This window comes from Piliocolobus tephrosceles, chromosome 6 (assembly GCF_002776525.5).
Source record: "Piliocolobus tephrosceles isolate RC106 chromosome 6, ASM277652v3, whole genome shotgun sequence".
In the NCBI taxonomy this organism is placed as follows: Eukaryota; Metazoa; Chordata; class Mammalia; order Primates; family Cercopithecidae; genus Piliocolobus; species Piliocolobus tephrosceles.
In genome coordinates this window covers 136,758,714-136,777,509 of record NC_045439.1, presented here as the reverse complement: position 1 = coordinate 136,777,509, position 18,796 = coordinate 136,758,714, and the positions used below count along the sequence as shown (strand labels likewise).

General features: G+C 45.5%; 1 protein-coding gene across 3 annotated transcripts in view; it reads left to right on the top strand.

The window, feature by feature from the left end:
• Positions 1 to 18,796, top strand: part of SLCO3A1 (solute carrier organic anion transporter family member 3A1) — a 315,736-nt gene that overhangs the window by 198,313 nt on the left and 98,627 nt on the right. The window lies entirely within an intron of this gene.

The window sequence follows — 18,796 nt, the reverse complement described above, 5'->3', positions numbered from 1 at the left end:
GTCGCAGGGAGATCGCTCTTTCCAAGGTTCTTTATTCCAGCCACACATACACAGGTTTCCGTGTTAAAATGCATTCCCTTATATACAGCCTGGCTCCAAGTAATTTCCAATTTCTTGTCTTTCCCTCTAGAGCTGTGCTGTCCCAGATAGTAGCCACTCTGCATGTGGCTGTTGAGTACTTGAAATGTGGCCAGTCCACACTGAGATGTGCTACAAGAGTAAAATTTATACATATGCATAAGTACATTTTCTATTTATATAAATACATTTTAATATTTATTATTTTTTTCCTTTTACAGGTTGAAAGGATAATATTTTGCCTATGTCAAGTTAAATAAAAAGTTGTTAGAATCAATTTTACCTGTCTCCTCTTACTTTTATAATGTGGCTGCTAGAAAAATTTAAATTATATAGGTGACCCACATTATACCTTTGCTGGATAGTGTGGCTCTAGAACTATCCAAAATAAACTAGATCCAGCCCTTTTATCTAACAGCCCTTCAGATGTTTTAAGGCATGTATCTTTTGCCCCTAAGTTTTTCTGGACATTTATTCACAAGTCTTCATTGAGTGCCTGCTATGTGCCAGGCACCTTGTAGATGCTAGGGTGGGATGGGATGATGAGCAGGACCAGCACAGTCTTCTCACTCCTAGGGTTACAGTTTGATGGGGAGATAGGCATCAATCACAGCCTCACAAGCAGGACTGTGCTCCCAACGGTGACTTCTTGGAGCCTTCTTTTTATAATACACTTTTATTTGACAATAGATTTACAGAAGAGTTCTGAGGATAACACAGAGAGTTCCCACAGACCCCACATCCAGTTTCCACCATGATTAACATCTTACATTAATATGGAACATTTGTCACAACCGATGACCAATATCAATACATTGCTATTATCTGAAGTCCACATTTTATTCAGATGCTTTTAGTTTTTCACTAATATCATCTGTTCTGTCCCAGGATACCATCCAGGACATCACATTACATTGAGTCATCATGTCTCCTCTTGCCTGTGACAGCTCCTCAGATTTTTCTTCTTTTTGATACCCTTGACAGGGTTGGGGAGTACTGGTCAGGGATTTTGTAGAAGCTCCCTCAGTTGTGATTTTCTCATGGTTTGTTGTTGTTGTTTGTTTGTTTGTTTGTTTTGTTTTTACTTCTCATGGTTAAACTGGGGTTATGGGTTTGGAAGAGGGAGGACCAGAGGTAAATTGTCATTCTCCTCCCATCATGTCAAGGGCACATACAATCAGTAGGACTTATCACCGGGGGTATTGGCTGAGGGAGTGTTTGTCAGGTTTCTCCACTGGGAACCTGCCCTCTTTTCCTCTTTGCCTACTGTTTGGCAGGAAGTCACTGTGTGCAGCCCACACTTACAGATGTAGACTCCACCTCCTTGAGAGTGGCACATGTACATAAATTATTTGGAATTCTTCTGCATGGGAAGTTTGTCTGTTCTCACCATCCATTTATTCAGTTATTGGTTTCTGTCAGTATAGATGCATGGATATCTATATTTTGATATATAATCCAATACTACTATGTTATGTTGCTCAAGGCATTCCAGCTTTGGCCACTGGGGTCCTTCAGTTGGCTGTTGTGTCCCTTTGACGTATCCCATCGATGTTCATTTTCCAGCAACTTTTTACTTTCTGGCTTATGAGATGCTGCAGACTCCTGCTGTATTAAAATGGGGATGTTTTTGTGCCTGTCTTATGGAGCTGTCCTGAAAATTAAATGATTTACTGCAAGTAATGCTTATTTCCCTGTATACTTCTATAATATTTGTTTGTTTTAACAGTTGTAGCACCACACTGAACTTTAGTCAAGCAAAAAATGATCCCAAGTCTTTTTTCACTGAAACGCTTTTTAAGTCAAAGCCCTCTATTCTTTTTTTTTTTTTTTTCTTAAGTTCTGGGATACATGTGCGGCATGTGCAGGTTTGTTACCTAGGGAAACATGTACCATGGTGGTTTGCTGCACCTATCAACCCATCCCCTAGGTATTAAGCCCCACATGCATTAGCTATCCTGATGCTCTCTCTCCACCTGCCCCCGCCCACAGGCCCCAGGATGTGTTGTTCCCCTCCCTGTGTCCATGTATTCTCATTGTTCAGCTCCCAATTATGAGTGAGAATATGTGGTATTTGGTTTTCTGTTCCTGCATTAGTTTGCTAAGCATAATGGCTTCCAGGTTTATCCATGTCCCTGCAAAGGACATGATCTCGTTCCTTTTTATGGCTGCATAGTATTCCATAGTGTATACGTACCACATTTTCTTTATCCAGGCTATCATTGAGGGGCATGTGGGTTGATTCCATGTTCTTGGTATTATGAATAGTGCTGCAATGAATATTCGCGTGCATGTATCTTTATAATAGAATGATTTATGTTCCTTTGGGTATATACAAAGTAATGGGATTGCTGGGTCAAATGGAAATCCTGGTTCTAGGTCTTTGAGGAATTGCCACACTGTCTTCCACAATGGTTGAACTAGTTTACATTCCCACCAGCAGTGCAAAAGCATTCCTATTCCTACACAGCCTTGCCAGTATTTATTGTTTCTTGACTTTTTAATAATTGCCATTCTTACTGGTGTGAAATGGTATCTCATTGTGGTTTTGATTTGATCACTCTAATGATCAGTGATGTTGAACTTTTTTTCATATGTTTGTTGACCGCATAAATGTCTTCTCTTGAGAAGTTTCTGTTCATGTCTTTTGCCCACTTTTTAATGGGGTTGTTTATATTTTTCTTATAAATTTAAGATCCTTGTAGATTCTGGACATTAGACCGTTGTTAAATGGATAGATTGCAGAAATTTCATCCCACTCTGTAGGTTGTCTGTTCATTCTGATGATGGTTTCTTTTGCTGTGCAGAACTTCTTTAATTTAATTAGATTCGATTTGTCAGTTTTTGCAAAGCCCTCTAGTCTCTACTTGTGTAGGTATTTTTTCCTCTTAATGCAGAACTTCCTTTCCTTATTCATTCTCATATTGTATATTCCATGTCGTGATTGCATCCTATTGTGATTTCCTACAGTGTTGATTTGTGCATTCCACTTCATACAGTCTCTGCATTTGACAAACAGGCAGACAAGACAAAGGCTGGGCCACATGCAGCCTCTCAAGCTCTCTGCACCCATCAACCCACAGGCATCTGCATGTGGCCCCTTCTTTAGCCAGCATCCCGCCATCTTGAATCAAGGTTATCAGGAAAGACATTGTCACATGAGATTCACTGTCTATCAGCTTTTCCCTAATTTATTCCATCTAATGACCTTATGAAAATAGGAAGTGAGGTTGGTCAGATTCGATTTGTCTTCAGAACATACATTTGCACTCATATTTATTGCCTTTATTTTTTTTAGAATCCACAAACCGTGGTTAACTTCACTCTGTAATTTTGCTAATGTCATTTCCAGAATCTGTGTCAGTGTTTAAAAACTAAGCAGTTACCTAGTGCCAGTCTTGTGGTATTTTCTCCATTTTTCCGTATTTTTCCCATGTAGTCTTTGTTTTGTCTGCATCTAATAATACATGGGGCTTACAGGGGCACTTGAAGTCATTTGAAGATGTATTTTCCTTCTTTCCCCTTTATTTCCAGGTTCCAGTTCCTTCATAACCACATTTGTTCAGCCTTTGGGGGTTGAAGAGCATTATCCTTGAAGGCAAAATAAAGCATACAAAATTACAGTTAAGTAAATACAACTCCTTGCTGAACCATCTGCTCTAAATTGAAGACCCATCCTTTGCTCCTGCTTTTTTCTGCTCCAAAAAAAAATGGCTTTCTGAGATCTTTACTTTTCAGAACCTCAGCCCCTTTTGGGCCAGAGCAGGGCAAATACTTTGCTTAGAGGTCCCTGCCACTCTTCTATATCCATCCTTAAAAACAGGACACTCCTTCCATCATTTGTCACTGGAAATTCTAAGTTGATCCAAGGGTTCTCGTTTAAACTATAGACTCATATTATTATTTCCTCCTGTATGGTATTAGTGAGAGTGTTTATTTTTCTGGACTTCCTTCTCTCCAAAGCCACGTTCCTTATAATTTCCCTTTCAAACAATTTGCAATTGTTCTAATATCCAGAGGAGGTCCATTGAGACCTTCACCGCTCTACCTTCACTTTTCTGCTGAGAAAAGACACCTCTTATCACTGTCCCCTGCCTAAGAAAGCCTTGCTGGCAGCAGCATGGGTAGGGTTTATGGGAGCACCTGGACTTCAGGATCCTCAGGGTAAATTCCAGCATCCAGAGTTGATTGGAGAGAACAAACTCAACCCCTTCCCACTTTTAGCTTTCTTTACTGTGGAAGGATTTGGCTTTTAGCTTTCTTTACTGTGTCAGCCAGTTAATTCGTTCATAATGGATACACAAACATCATGACACTTTCTCCCTCCAGCCAGAAAATACATTCCCAAACATCTCAAGGTCTCCCTGCCTGTGCCCTTCCAGCAGGTAGCCCTTGCCTGACAGTTGCCCTTCTGGGCTGTCAGAGCACCCAGCCAGCTGCTCTGCTGTGCCCGTCTCAGGAAGCCTGGCAAGCACATAAGTCCATTCTTAGCTTTCTGTCATTCCAAGCCGAGGGTGCTGGGGCCTGACTACCACCTGGACTGCTGGTAAGAAGGTTGGCACTCGGGCAAGGCTGCACAGGGAAGAGTGGATCCAATGCCCCTTCCCTAGGGCAGCCCGTCAGCCCATCATTTCACTGAGCAAAGGGATCTCAGGAAAAGCCAGCTTAGAAGAGAGGTTACCGTGTTCATTTTCTTATTACTCTCAAGCTGCTTGCTTTTTCCTGAAGATAATGGTTAGAACTGAGAATATTGGCAGGCTCCAAGCATCACACACAGCCCTCGGAAAAAACAAAATACAGTGGATTTTCAGTCCCAACATGGTGAAGGTCCCAGGGACTGATGTGCCTATCTTCCCAGAAGTGCAGAAATAGACTAGGAGACCAGTCCATCTGTGAGGACACAGTCCCAGAGAGATGGATTTTCCTCAAGCCCCGCCTTTGGGGATGGAGAATCCAGCCCCATCCAGACGCAGCACTTAAGCCTCCGTGCATTGACCAGAATGTCTGCTGGTTCTTGATGCGAGTTCTCCTAGAACCTCATGTGCCAGCCCACTGAAAGAATTGATGATCATCAGAGGCTGCATGGGCTGTCAGAGCCATCCCATTTCTCAGTGGACAAATGAGCACATTTGGTTGCAGAAGGGAGAGGGGCCTTGCCCTCAGCGACACCAGGGGACTGAACTTGAATGTGGACCCAGCTTTGATGATGATTAATACTAATGCCTATTATTAAACAAAGCCCAACTCTTTGCCAGGCAGTGTTCAAGGCTAATGGCATTTGTCATCTCTCCTTTTTATTGTAAGTATGATACATCCTATTGTCCCCAGTTCCCCAGGTGATGAAACAAGAAGCAGAGAAGGAGTGTGACTTGCCTGTGGTCACACAGCTGGTAAGGGGTCAGCTGAATTTGGGCTTGAGCCTTATCATCACTATTGATTAAATGCAGCCATCTTTTGAATGCTGCGCTAGGTTCCTGTGTAAGCGTGAGAGTGTGCGAACGTGTGTGTGCACACCTGATCCGTGTAGCATCTCTAGAAGGTGGAGGGTGTTTCCACAGATCCAGAAACTGAGTTCAAGTCTTGAGAGTCTAAGTTCAGTGCCCTTTCTGCTATTTAAGGGAAAGAGGCCTGTCTGTGAGTTCTAACCCTATAAATAAATAATAAATAGGGTTCATTATTGAGTTTTTCCCCTTTTACTCAATAAGTTAAAATCAACCAAAGAGTTGAGCTTCACCCCTCACCCATCCCCTAAGCCCATTCCTTTTAAGGGAATGGCCTTCAGATGACCTTGAAAATAGGGTGTTGGGTGTCCCGCAAGGTATGGCTACACCCCACTGGGTGACCCCACCTGCTGTCCCGTGGAAGAGAAGAACAGGCAAATGTGGCACATCACCCCATTCACGTAGGGACACCCATTGCTCTCTGGGAGATGAATATTCCAAACCCACGTCACCATGGACCCCATCAGGAGGCACTTAGCTGCTGAGGTCCTCAGGGACAATACTTTCCTGGGGCTGCAGAAACAAAGTACTACAAACTGGGTGGCTTAAAGCAACCCAAATGTATTCTCTCACAGTCCCAGAAGCCAGAAGTCCACCATCAAGGTGTCTCAGGGTTAACTTCTTCTGTAGGCTCTAAGGAAGAATCGGTGCCTGCCCCTCCTGCTTTCTAGTGGTTGCTGGCTGTGCGAGGTATTATTTGGCTTAGAGATACGTCCCTTCAATCTCAGCCCGCAATCACCTTCCCCTCTGTGCCTGGGTCTTTCTCTCCTTTCTCTTATAAGGACATCAGTCACTGGATTTAGAGCCTATCCTAAATCCAGGATGATCTCATCTTGAGATCCTTCATTTCATCTTACATGACCCTATTTCCAAATGCATCACACTCACCAGTGCTGGCGTTAGGATTGGAGCAGTATCTGTTTGAAGGCACTATCCAACCCACTCTGTCACTGCTCTCTCATGGTATATCAGCAGCTTGGGAAGCAGTTGGAAGTCTCGGGGTAACTGAGCTTCCCCTTTCCATCTCCAGCCTCTCTCACCAAGTAGATCAACCTCCTCCCTACAGGGTGTGTCCCGTCACAGAGAAAGGCCAAAGCCAGGGTGCTAGAACAGGTTTCTGCAAGGACAGTGTTATCTGTCTGTTTCCAGGAAGCTGACAGGTGCCCTGCGGCTGGGCTGGTTTAGCATTCTCTCTGCCCTCAGGCAGGGGGCTGGGTTCCATAACTTCCCAAAGCCCTTTCCAACCGGGGCACATGCCACTTTCTCTGGCAGCATGGGTACATCCTCAGGAGTGTCACCTTCCCCATGCTACTTCCGTCACCCCTGTCCAGCACTTTTCCCCAGGGCTGGACAGGACACATGCCTGGCCCTCAGGGAAGCTTGTCACTTCACTCATTATCCAGCCCGTGAGCAGCGGCTGGCACTGTGCCCACCATGAGCTCTGTGCTCCCGACCAGATGGCATACGAGGAGCCCAGGGCTGCTCATTCCACAGTAAGCCTAGTGGCTGACTTCCCTGGATTTAGATATCAAAACTCACATTGGTGGAGAGAAGAGGGCCACGCAGATGCAGGGGTCTCTGCAGATGCAGGGGTCTCTACACTGAGGCCTCCTTTAGCACAGAAGACCCTGTGACCTCATCCAACCAGCATTGCTGCCCATAGCCCTAACACAGCCTGATAGGTGCATATTGCTATAGTCAATCATGCATGGCTTAATGATGAAGACAATTTCTGAGAAATGCGTCGTTAGGCAATTTTGTCATTGCAGGGACATCACAGGGTGTACTCACACAAACTCAGATCGTGTATCCTACTGCACACCTAGGCTATAGGGTGTAGCTTGTTGTTCCTAGGCTACAAACCTGCACAGCATGTGACTGTACTGAATACTTTAGGCAGTTGCAACACAATGGTAAGCATTTGTGTATCTAAACATAGAAAAGGCACTGTAAAAATACAGCATAAAAGATAATGGCACACCTATAGAGGGCACTTACCATGAATGGAGCTTGCAGGACTGGAAGTTGCTCTGGGTGAGTCAGTGAGTAAGTGGTGAGTGAATGTGAATGCCTAGGACGGTATTGTACACTCCTGTACCATAGGCTACACTACATTTATTTCAAAAATTTTTTTACAAATAAAGTAACCTTAGCCAGCTGGGCTCAGTGTTTCATGCCTGTAATCCCAGTACTTTGGGAGGCCAAGGTGGACAGATCATTTGAGGTCAGGAGTTCAAGACCAGCCTGGCCAACATCGTGAAACCCTGTCTCTACTAAAAATACAAAAATTAGCTGGGCACTGTGGTGCAGGCCTATAATCCCAGCTACTCAGGAGGCTGAGCACAAGAATCGCTTGAACCTGGGAGGCAGAGGTTGCAGTGAGCCGTGATTGAGCCACTGCACTCCAGCCTGGGTGACAGAGCAAGACTGTTTCAAAAAAAATAAAAAATAAAATAAATTAACCTTAGCTTACTGTAACTTTGTTACTTTATGAACTATTTGGCTCTTTAGTTAAAACACCTAGCCTAAAACACAAACCCATTATACAGCTGTATAAAAGTACTTTCTTTATATCCGTATTCTATAAGCTTTTCAGTAGTTTTATTTTTGGAGACAGTGTCTAGCTCTGTCACCCAGGCTGGAGTGCACTGGCACGAGCTCGGCTCACTGCAACCTCCGCCTCCTGGGTTCAAGCAATTCTCCTGCCTCAGCCTCCCAAGTAACTGGGACTACAGGCGCACACTGCCACACCCCGCTAACTTTTTGTATTTTAGTAGAGATGGGGTTTCACCATGTTGCCCAGGCTGGTTTCGAACTCCTGAGCTCAGACAGTCCACCCACCTCGGCCTCCCAAAGTGCTAGGATTGCAGGCGTGAGCCACTGTGCCTGGCCGGTAGTTTTTAAATTTTTATTTTTGTCCACTTTTTAAATATTTTTGTTAAAGATAAAACGTGCACATTAACCTAGGCCTACCCAGAGTCAGGATCATCAAGACATAATTGGGTGATGGAGATTCTGCAGCTTCATTATAATCTTATGGGACCACTGTCATCCTATTTGCAGTTCATCATTGACTGAAACATTTGTTACACAGTTCATGGATGTATTTGGATCTGAGCTCCTGCAAGCACTGGTCTTACATTTTGACATTCACAGTAATTAATGACATGCCTTACACGTGTTGGGTGAGTAAGTGTTTGTAAATTAATGTTTTGTGAATTAGCATTTTCCCTCTTCTCTACCTTTGCACTGGGGTCTGGTGTACCTAAGTGCCTAATAAGTGATCCTTGTTCTTCTAGGTTTCCCCTCTCCTTCCATGAGTCTAGGGGTGTTTAGAGGCTGACTGGCTCATGCGCACAGCTCAGCCATGACAATATTTCAGTATCACAAATATCAGACTGAGAGTGGACAGAAATGAATGTAGACATGGATGAAAGGGAGGGCTTGTCTGAGTTCTATCCCAGGGATCAAAGAGGAAGAGACGCACAGCAGAAGAGGTCTTCTCTCCACTCCCCACTGGCATTTGATTCACTAGTAGCTGCCCCTCTGAAAGTCCTGAGAGACTGAGACTTCCCAAGGGTCTGTTCACTGAATCACGCCAGAGGTGTCCTCTTACAGGGATTAGCTATGAAATCTCTAAAACCCAAAGAGCTAGTAGGGCTGTTGGCTGTTGGGAGGATCCTGAGAAAGCTAAGAGGCAGAGGATGTGCACCCACTGTCCATCCCCAGTGGCCACCGTGGTGTAGATGGGGAGCTACAGGAGGTTCCAGACCTTCAGGAAAGCAGAGAGTTGAACAGCATGCTGGCAAAACAGGCCAGGAGGACCAGGAGCCTGCCGGGTTGTCCTCCTAGGCAACCCATCACCCGTTAGACACCCCATGGGCTTGTTCCTGGATGCACATGCACATCCTTACACAAGGGCCTCTCCTTTGGGGCCCACAGGGGTTTAGCTGCGTGGTCATGTCAAGGCTCTGGGTGATACAGGGCAAGGTCTGGATTTTGGCAAGCCTGTGGCAGTCACACATCTGCCACCATCCAGATGGCATTGACAGCTCCCCAACTCATACTCAGCCCTCCCTGGAGCTCCCACTGCCTAATATCCCTACACGTTGCCCCAGGCCCCTCCTGGAGGCCTTGTCAAAACAGGATGAAGAGCAAACCCTGAACACTGGGGAAATCCAAATGAGGAAGACCTGATTGTTACCCAACTCTGAGCCTTCAAAATCCTGTACTAGGACAGCAAACACACACACACTATTCTGATTCTGTTCCAGGAAGGGTTTCAGATGATAAAAGATTTGCAAAATGAGTAAGTGATTGGGTGAACTCCTAGCTGCTTGCTCAAAACCAGGCCCTAGACAGCATGAGACTGTCCTCCTTTGTGTGAAGGGCTCCCTGTGAGTCGCAGGCCCTTTCTTGGCTCACCCTGCTTTGAGATGTAATAGGAGGGTCTGAAGAGGTAAACTTCCCTTTGGGGGCTCTGGAGACACCTACTGGTGTCTTAAATGAAAAGGTCCCTGTGAAAAATAACAAGTAGAATTGTAGGTTTTTCCTACTAAAAGAAAGTTCTTAGCACCTCTGCTTATCACAGCAATTTTCCATACTGGTTCTCTCCAGAGTCCCGAAGGCCTCCAAGGGTTTGGCATGTTTTCAGTGATATAATTCACCCCTGACACCTGCATGATTCAGTAGGGAGGAGCTGAGCTGTCTCTGTATTAGAAAACTAATCACCCAAGGCATAGGTAAGGGGTTGGGGCCAGAATCCAGGTTCTCCACCTTCCCCTCCAGCCAAAACTAAGTTATGGCCTCCCCTAGAATGTGGGCAAGGTGGACTTCTTACATTTCCTGGACCATTGGCCTCACCTGGGAAGAATTGTTAGCATGTCCTGGGCTGGATGGAGTGGATGTGGCCACAGCTTCATCTCCCTACAGGCAGAGGAGAAAGCAAGGCCAAGATCAACGAGTGCCCAAGACCGCTGCTTGTTCCCAGGAGCCCTTGGAGATGCACCATTGGCCCACACAAACCATGGCAGTTGGATTCCCTGGTGTTTCTGAGGAGCCAGGGTGTGGTGTGTGTAGCCTCTGTGGCTCCCTGGACCTTAATCTGGCAGAACCTGTCACATGGTCAAGAGCACCTTCTGCCTAACAACCAGGGCAGTCATCCCAGCACTCTGTTCTCTTAAGCGCCTTCTCAAAGGTTCCTTCTCCTCCCTCATTCTTTGTGAAGTAGTTTGGGGCTTTTCATTTGCATTCCACTGCAGACTGCAGGAAAAAAAGGAGCCCTGTCTTCCTGACCTTTTCCTGTTATTTGCTCACATCAGGCAGCAAGCTTGCCTTTTCTGGCCTTAGTCTTCCAGGAAAACAGCAGCTCTTTTGCCTCTAAAATGAGTAGCTGGAGGTGGAGAGCAGAGGAAACCCAGGGAACCGTAAGCAGGGAAGCAGGGCTCCCAGGGCCACGGCAGGTCCTCCTACGTCCATCGGAGCATTCAAAGAGCATTTACTCAGAGGAGAAAGGATGGAGGACGGGGTGACTGAATGCATTCAGGGAATCCTGGGTTACTAGTGCCTTGGGAATACTGAGTAAGAGGCAGTGGTCCTCTTTGAGAATCCCCAAAGGTCATGTGTACTGTGAGTTCACATATGTGAATTCACTTGATCACTAATTCATAAATATTGTCTAAGCGCTTATGAGGATCCAGGCCTTGTGCTGAGTATGAAGGAAATGCAAAGCCCAGTCCCTTACTTCTTGTGTGGCATAGTGATTAAATGAGCCAGTTCAGAAACTAGCCTTTCCTGAATTCAAATCCTTCTGCTAGTTCCTGTGTGACCCTAGGTTAGTGGCTTAACCTCTCTCATGTTCAGCTTCCTCCCCTGTGTAATGTGGATGAAAATAACCTTTCTTATGTTGACATTTTCTTATTATCTTAAAATAAGATAAAAGCCTTTAGCACTGAGTAAGCACTTGATAAAGGTTAGCTCTTAGTAGATTGTTTGGAGGGGAATGGTGGGTGTGAATTCTTCTGATGTTCCCAGGAGCTGACCCTTTTCCTGTCCAGCTGCTTCTGAGGCATCTGCACGGCCAGAGGGCTTCACACATTCTGTCCACGTGTCAGGAAGTGGCAGCCTCCTTGGTGGCAGTAACTTGTATCAGCCCATGGCTATGTCCAGCCCGAGGCGTGGAAATCGGGTTTCCTGAGTCAGTCTTCTTCCTTTCCCTATGGGGATCTATTTTTGACAGAAAGTTCTCCTGGATGTCACTTGTGTCAGCCCTAGGGCTGAGGTTGAACTCCTCTAACATCCAGCCTTCCCAAGAAGGGAGGAAGAGTCCAGTTCCACTGCACCTGGAGCCACTTGGCACATACCAGTTGCATTACGGAAAACCCGCCCCAGTGGTCAGCCACACAGGCCTTTGTGTCATATGGTCAGACTTACAGCATGCTGGCTGGACAGTGCTGGACCTGGCATTGGGAGATCTAGGTCTGGTCCCAGTTTTCCCACTTACAAGTTGTAGGATCTTGGGTAAATCACATAACCCCAGGGCTTCAGGTTCTGCACCTGTAAATGAAGCATAAGGATACCACCTTGACTACATCAGACAGTTGTAGTAAGTTAGAAGCTCTCATCTCTCCTTGTATCAGGGCACAGTCTGTTCCAGAAGGATCGGTTCCTGTGCCATTCCCTGTCATCAGATTGTGAGCACCTTGATTCTGGTTTCAACAGGAGGCCAGCAAACACCAAATGTCAGAGGGCATACTGCTGTGACCCAGGCAAGCAGAGAGGCAGAGACCTCCTTGCCCTTCTCCCTGCATCTGGCCCGTGCCCTTCACCGTCAGACTCCGCATTTGGGGAAGCACTGAGGGAGTGTGTTTGCACAGGAGTGCCAGTGGCCAAGGATGTCTCCCTTTCCAGATAAATGTGCATCTTTTAACCAAAGTCAGCTGCCTTAATTCAATGCAGCAAACTTGGGTTAAGCATTTATTCTCAGAGGAAGAAAACTTGGAGAGCTCATGGGCTGGAAAGGGGCAGTTTTATAGAGGAGGTGATATTTGCATTCTGTCTGAATTTTGTGGGGACAGCTCAAGGAGCAGGCAGACGTAGGTCCAAGCCAGGTCAGTCATCCTGAGAAAAGCAAGGATTCAGTGGCCTGGAGCATGCCAGGCCGGGAACTCTGCAAAGGGGCCGGAGTGTCGTGTGGTCCAAGTGGGAAGTGTTAATTTCATCCGAAAGGCAGTGAAGAAGCCAGCCCCTAAAGAGTTTTCAGGAGGGGGTTAGTGTGGTCAAGTTTGTGTCCTAGAGAAGGCAACTCTGTTGGCAGCACCTTAGAAGACTTGGAAAGAGAAGGGCTTGGCAGCAGGAGACTGGTTGGCCTGAAGAGTGAATTTCTAATTGTGGACTTTCAGACACTGGCAAGCTGTTAGGGGAGTTATTTTGGGGTGGCAGGGTCCAGAACTGTAGTCCAGAGTCAGTCTCTGACATGCCAGGCCACTCTCTCAGGCTCCGGCTCCTGTACCTGACCACCACTTGGAGCGTGGCTGTGGGCCTTATCATTGTGGTCCCTCTGCTGGATGCTTATTAAGGCTTTCCCTGGAAATCAGTGTGCCTGGAAGTCATTGGCTTCTGTCCAACTTTTCTCCCACCACAGGGCAGCCCTGGGATGGCTCCTGAATCAGGGCCTGCCCACCTCCTGCAGGTCCCTCTCTGTAAGTCAGAAGGTACAGCTCTGTGTGGACCCAGACCTTTGGAACCCCAGCATTTCTCAAGGTGGGAGTTGATGAGAAGAAAAACCTTGGGACAGAAAACAGCTCAGCCTGGGCTATCAGGTCACCCAAAAAGAACAACCAAAATGAGCAGCTCAAAATAACACCTTAAGGTTAGCTCAGGTTCTGCTTATAAATACTAAGCTCCAGGCTAGAGGGAATTTAACCCTTTGGGAACCAGATATGCTGTAATGTTTCACCAGGGCTCATTTTGAGAATATGGTCATGTTAACTGAGAGTGTGGACCTCAGCAAAGATGGATGTTTTATTAATGTGATAGGTGCTGATGGGGACCCCTTGTGCATAGATATCCAGTTAAACCCATTTCAGTCCAAACCCTGGAAATGTGGCTGGAGTCCTTGGTGTAATGGCATGGTGTAGTGTCAATTTTCTCAAAGCCAGACAGGCCTGGCTGCACATCCCAGCTCTGCCATCTACTAGCCAGGTGACCTGGACATGTGTCTTAACCTCTGCAAGCCTCTTTCCCTGTCTTCTAAAATGGGAACAGTAAGAACCATTACAGAAGATTATTGTGAAGATTGAATGAAATCAGTTAAACTCCACCTGCAGTTGGTTGCTTTAAGTAGTGTAATGAAACTTTTTAAAAAATGGGCTGGGTGTGGTGGCTCACACCTGTAATCCCAGCGCTTTGGGAGGCCAAGGTGGGTGGATCAGGAGTTCAAGACCAGCCTGACCAATATGGTGAAACCCTGTCTCTAGTAAAAATACAAAAATTAGCCAGGTATGGTGGCACATGCCTGTAGTCCCAGCTACTTGGGAGGCTGAGACAGGAGACTTGCTTGAACCTAGAAGGCGGATGTTGCAGTGAGCCAAGATCACAACACCGCACTCCACCCTGGGCAACAGAGCTACACTCCACCTAAAAAAAAAAAAAAATGAAGCCAGGCATGCATTGTTTTGTTGTTGTTGTTGTTGTTGTTGTTGTTCATTTGTTTGTTTTTTGCTTTTTCCATTATCTTATGGAACCCTTAGAGCAGCCCTGTGAAAGGCTATTCCCATTTTATAGATGGGATGAATGCAGTTTAGGGATGTTTACTCTGAGGTTATCAGTGACTAAGCATAAGTTACAGCCTGAACCTAACACTAGAGATAGTCTCCTAACAGGGCCCTGCTGAGGCTTTAATCAGTGGCCCCCATGGAGGCACCTGATGCTGAACTTGGCTTCGAGGTCCTCGCCTTCTCCCTTCGCCTGCTGAACCTTCACCAGAGTGTAAGAGGTAGTTGGGAAATGTCTGTCAGATCTTTTGACTGTTTTTAAATCCAATTACTTAGTTTTTTGCTATTGAGTTGGTTGAGTTCTTTATATATTCTGGTTATTAATCCTTTGTCAGATGAGTTTTCACATATTCTCTCCCATTCCGTGGGTTGTCTCTTCACTTTGTTAGTTTTTTCCTTTGCTGTGCAGAAGCTTTTTAGCTTAATTTAATCCCATTTGTAACTTTGTACTCTGGCTGCCTGTGCTTTTGAGGTCCTACATAAGGAATCTTTGCCCAGACCAGTGTCCTAAAGTGTCTTCCCCAGTGTTTTCTTCCAGTAGTTTTATAGTTTCAGGTCTTACATTCAAACGCTACTCACGATAGCCAAGATATGGAATCAACATTAGCGCCCATCAACAGATGAATGAATAAAGAAAATGTAATACATAGACATAATGGAATATTATTCAGCCAAAAAAAGGAATTAAATTCTGTCATTTGCAGCAACATGGATAGAACTGGAGGACATTATGAAATAAGCCAGGCACAAAAACAAATATTGCATATTCTCACTTATATGTAGGAGCTAAAAACATTGATCTCATGGAGGGAGAGACTAGAATGATGGTTACCAGAGGCCGGAGGGTAGGGAGGAAGGGGAAATGAAGACAGATTGGTTAATGAGTACAAAAATACAGTTAGGTAGAAGAAATACATTTCAGTGTTCAAGCACAGCAAGGTGACTAGTTAATAATTTATTGTGTTTTTTAAAATAGCTAGAAGAGAAGATTTGAAATGTTTCCAACATAATGGTTGAGGTGATAGATATACCAGTTACCCAGGTTGGTTTTGTTTGTTTGTTTGTTTGTTTGTTTGTTTGTTTTGAGATAGAGTCTAGCTTTGTCACCCAGGCTGGAGTGCAGTGGCACGATCTCAGCTCACTGCAACCTCTGCCTTCCAGGTTCAAGCAATTCTCCTGCCTCGGCCTCCCAAGTAGCTGGGACTACAGGCATGCTCCATCACGCCAGGCTAATTTTGTTTTGTATATTTGCTAGAGATGGGGTTTTGCCGTGTTGGTCAGGCTGGTCTTAAACCCCTGACCTCAGGTGATCCACCCACCTTAGCCTCCCAAAATGCTGGTATTATAGGCGTGAGCCACCACGCCTGGCCATTTACCCAGATTTGATCATTACACATGATATGCTTGTATCAAAATATCACATGTACCCAATAAATATGTACAACTATTAGGTATTCATAAAAATTAAAAATAGAATTTTTAAAGAAGAGTTAGTTGGGATTAATGGAGACAAATTGGAATCTCAATTCCAGTTTTTCTGTAAGGGAAAAAAGGAGGCTAGGCTAAATAATTCAGTCGAGTTGCCATAACTATATGGCCGCCTTTCCCAAGTGGCCCCTATTTCCTGCAGTAATTAAGGAAGATCCACGTGCTCAAACCCCTTTATAGCCCTTTTCAAGAAACCATGTTATTGCCTTCTTTTTTAACGATGTTATTGAAGTATAATTTATATACCATAAATTCACTCATTTTATGTGCACATTTTACAGAGTTGTACAACCGTCACCACCATCTAATATTAAAACATTTACAACTCCCTGTTATTTCTGTTTTAAAGTGGATAAAAAGTGATGTGCTGGTCCTGTTAAGCTACCCTCACTGGAAAGTTTAAAAGGAAAAAGATTTCCTGAGCCTATTAGGAGAGGCAGTGAGGACACGGCTCAGAGGCCAGGAAGCTCCCAGGAAACTTTCCTTAGATTGAAAGTACTGAGCTTTCCTACAGACAACATTCACAAAGGTGAAACCACCAGAGGAGGAGCGGGGACCAGCCACCCTCCGTCCTTCCTGCAGGAGTCTCCATTGTGTGGGCATCCTCAGTGGAGGGCAGGCTTTCCAGGAGAAATTCCGAACAGCCTCAGAGGGTTAACCTGCTGCATCGGTCCTGAAGGAAGGGGAAGGGAAGAGGCCAGCTCAAGTCTACATTCCAGAGGGGAGTTGGTAGAGAGGCCAAGCACTCATAGAATGCCCTCAGTCTCTTCAGGGGAAGAGTGACCCAATGGAAAGAGCCTGTTCAAATCCTGGCTTCACCAGTTACCAGCTCTAAGCCTCAGTACCCTCATCTCAAAAATTGGAGAAAATTGTTGTCCTGTTTCTGGCATTTTCACAAAGTGAATGACAATATGTATCCATAGGGTCTGGGATGTCACAAGTGCTCAGTAAACAGCCACAATTTCAGTTATTATTGTTAAACAAAACAGCTTCTGAGAAATGCAAAACCTGAACACTCTTGAACAAGACATATCTGGTTCCTTGCAAGAAATGGGAATGTGTCTTACTGGTGAGTTCAAGTCCATATTCTTCTATTTACTCTGTTTGTGTGGATCTGGACAGGTTGCTTATAGAAGCCTCTCTGAGCTTCAGTTTCCTTATCCAGGAAGTGGACCCAAGAATAGTACCTGTCTTGTAGAATTGGGCTGAGGAGCAAATGAGACACCGCATGGACTGTGCTCAGCCAGGGCCCAATGCCTGCCGAGTGCCCTGTCAAGGTTGGCTGTTGTCATCAGTGTCGCCATCACTGCTGCCCTCTCTATGGTGGGCAGTGGTGAGGACTTGTGGCCGTGTTTTCAAAGGGACCTTCTGTCCCAGTTCCCTTGGGTACCATGTCTCAATATTGCAGCTTCTCTGTGTATAGGAAACTCCCTAACTCAAGCCTTAAAGGACAGGCCTGTGGAGGAGCATAATGAGAACTCATATGCAGTCCTAGGGTATCTCTGGGAGTCTTCTGGGAGTTTACTTCTTCACACCTTGTATGTAAATATTAGGAGAGAAGGATGAGGGAGTCAGCTAGAGCTTAAATAGGAGAAATGTTGAGGACCAGTCCCACTGGTGGCAACCAGGAAGTATGTTTTTGCAGACCATCATGCCCAATGCTGTGATGCCACAAACACCCCCTGCTCCCACAGGCCAAGGGACAGGAGCCCAGAGCCCTGCACACCATGCAGGGGTAGGAAGATGTTTGCTCCAGCATTGCCTTAAGGAGGGAGATGGATTCCTAGTGACGCCCCAGTGAGACCAAATTCTATCCCCTCCTCCCTCTGCTTCCCGTGTGGTTTCTTCAGCCTGGGCTGCCTTGCCCTCACCTCAGCCCTCATGTAGCTCACGTGGCCTACATCCCTGAGGGAGAAGTGAGACTATTCTTACAGCATAGGAAAGTTGACTAAGGGAATGACATTAAGAGACTGAACTGGAATCTTTTTTCTTTGGCTTCTCTTCTTTTCCTCCTAACACAAATGCACTGGACTTCTTGAACACATTCACAATCAGAAGTACATGTATGATGTGGTAAAGCCATTAACCTGGTATCAAGTGTTACCAATTGGGTCATTAAATAAGACTCCTTAAGCATCGTGTAACTGCAAGTAGATGGTGCTGCACCTTTTGGAACTGGATGTCTAGAGGCAGAAGCATCCGTGCAGATTACTATTTGTGGTTTCCCTTGTAGCCACTAGCCTGCTTGGAAGGAATCACACCCGTGTGAGTCCTTTTGGGCTCCTATAACAGAATACCATAAACTGGGCAGCATATAAACAACAGAAATGTATTTATCATGGTTCTGCAGGCTGGGACGTCCATGATCAAGACACTTGCAGATCCAGTGTCTGGTGAGGATCAGCTTCCTGATTCATAGATGGCCATCTTCTTACTGTGTCCTCATCTGCAGAAAGGGGTGAGGCAGCTCCCTGGGGCCTCTTTATAAGGGCACTCACCCTATTCGTGAGGGCTTCACCCTCATGACTTGATCACCTCCCAAGGACCCCACCTCTTGATACCATCACCCTGGGGGTTAGAATTTCAACATGAATTTGGCAAGTAAGAGTGCACAAACATTCAGACCATAGCAGTAGTTGGCCAGGCTACCTCCTAATAATATGCCAAGCGAAATCAGATGGTGCAGGCGTGATAGAGCGGCACGAAGCTATTTGTGTCTTTCATAATTAGCATGTTTTGAAGGAAAACTTAGCCATGATGGAGTTAGAAATTAGACTTTTCTGCTCAGCAAATTAGCTCTCAGATTGCATACCACATGAGTCCATTCCCCCACCCCCACCTTACTCCCACTTTCAAAGATGAATCAGATGGTTTACTCTGTTCTACTTTCCTCTTCAGAAAAGGGAAGCAGAATCCAAACCTAATTAAGACAGCATTTCAGCTCTATAACTAAAT